This window comes from Sinocyclocheilus anshuiensis, unplaced genomic scaffold (genome assembly GCF_001515605.1).
Source record: "Sinocyclocheilus anshuiensis isolate Anshui unplaced genomic scaffold, SAMN03320099.WGS_v1.1 scaffold676, whole genome shotgun sequence".
In the NCBI taxonomy this organism is placed as follows: domain Eukaryota; kingdom Metazoa; phylum Chordata; class Actinopteri; order Cypriniformes; family Cyprinidae; genus Sinocyclocheilus; species Sinocyclocheilus anshuiensis.
The window spans coordinates 1,301,914-1,304,278 of NW_015558579.1; positions in this window are offsets into that span (position 1 = coordinate 1,301,914).

The window sequence follows — 2,365 nt, forward strand, 5'->3', positions numbered from 1 at the left end:
GTTGAGCCTTCAGCTCGTCTGTATTGTTGGATCGACTGTTTCTCATCTTTCTCTTGAAAATATCCCATAGATTCATATGGTGTTCAGGTCAGGCATATTGGCTGGCCAATCAAGCACAGTAATATCATGGTCAGCAACCCACTTGGAAGTGGTTTTGGCACTGTGGGCAGGTGCTAAAAGTCCTGCTGGCAAACGAAATCAGCATCTCCATAAAGCTTGTCAGCAGATGGAAGCATAAAGTGCTCCAAAATCTCCTGGTAGATGTGACTTACCCTCTTTGTGGAGGATGTCAATGATTGTCTTCTGGACCATTGCCAAGTCAGCAGTCTTCCCCATTATTCTGGTTTCAAAGAACAAGAAATATCCAGAATTTATACTGAAGGGATGGTCATTTAATGAAGCTAAAATGTAAATATTCTTTTATGAGCTGTAAGCTCTAATCATCAAAATTAAAAAAAAAAAAAACTTTTGAAATGTTTTACTTTACAGGTAATGAATCTAGAATATATGAAAGTTTAACTTTTTGAAATAAGTTACAAAAAATAACTTTTTCACAATATTCAATTTTTTTTAGATGCACCTGCACACACACACACACACACACACACACACACACACACACACACACACACACACACACAGGAAAATGTTTTAAAGAGCATGTGAGAGTTAGGCAAATTGTTAAATATTCATATTAAAGGATGCGTAATATTAATATTACGCATCCTTTCCAGAATATTATATTGAAACATTCGATACAAATAATACATTTTTAGAAGTTAAATGTTATTTAACTAATAATGATATACAATTAATAATTTACTTAATAATCACATATCATTTTATGGTAAATACTTGCAAAGAAAACACAACTTTTCACAAAAAACAATACATTTATTCAAGTGTTCTCCAGCACAAGTACATAAGGAGCCTTTTTTTCTTCGTTCTGGGCACATAACGAAAGAAAGGGGGAGAGGTGGCGAATGATTGCTACATTTGCTGTATGAGCTGATTGCAATAAAGCAAATGAAATTTAACAAAACAGAAATCTAAAAAATAAAATGAAACAAAAGAAGATGGAGGCTGGATATATGGCATGGAATGTAGGACTTAGAAGCAGTTCTGCCTGGATATTAAGCAAGTACATGTTAACAGCAAAATTAAATTTTTTTGTTGTTGTTTTTTTTTGAATTTCCCATTATGAGTACATGATTTCCCACAGATAAGCACCAACTACAGCAATGTCTATTCTAAAACAATATAAGAATCTTTCATCATTTATCATTATTTTTTTCAAGTACAAAGTTAAAATGCCTTTCTTAATATCTTTATATGAGAGAGTAAAATAATAGTGCTTCTCCAATACTACAAGAAACAATCGAGAAAAAAAAAAAAAGTCATTATCAAGACAAGTTTATTTATTTTCCAAATAATATATTTTTCTCAATTAGATAAAATGTTTAGCACCTTATGAAACACCTACAATCCCTCTCTTAGTACTTAAAACAAGAATTAAAAAGCAAATCGAAACACACTTTTGTATGTAGGGCTGTGCAGTAAAGATGGGACTGTTAAAATCACTTAGCGAACTCATTCTTTAGTTTGATCCTCCGTTCGACACATATAAATGTGAATTACAAAAGACACCCTGCTGCTTTATAGCTTATGTCAATTAGCCTGTTGCCATTCTGTCAATTACCCCCCTCTTGCGATTTGAGTGCTGTTTTGATTCTATGATATATATTAGCAAAGTATTATATTTGTACATCTCACAGGTCATTAAAAAAAGCAACAGACAATTTCTATGTACAAAATGTACAAAAAGAAACAAATCTGGGCATCGATAAAATTGGGAACATAATAAAAGCAACTTTGCTGAACGTGACAAATGTTAAAGGGGTCATATGATGCGATTTCAATTTTTCCTTTCTCTTTGGAGTCTCTTGGTGCATAAAGAAGATCTGTAAAGTTGCAAAACATAAACACATTTCATTACACCAAATACGCAAAATAATGTTCTTTATAGCAGCATCATATGACCCCTTTAAGGTATGTAAGCAGTGCAATGCCTTAACTTAAAAAAAAGCGCCTAACAAGGATTTCATTAGAGCCCGACCGTTTCTAACCAGATTCACAAATTTAGCCTATATAGCTTGCGTGATAACTAAATTATTGACATGGTCAACATTCACCATTGGCAAACATAATAATGTTTTCAGATCTACGCTAGGGACCAGACGTATTTAACCCCATCCGACTACTTTTCCTACAGGGATACTTAACACACTCACTTTGGGATTATACAGAGGTAAGAACCGTGAGCAGACACTATACTGTATCTCATGTAGCACATGGAAACATGAGA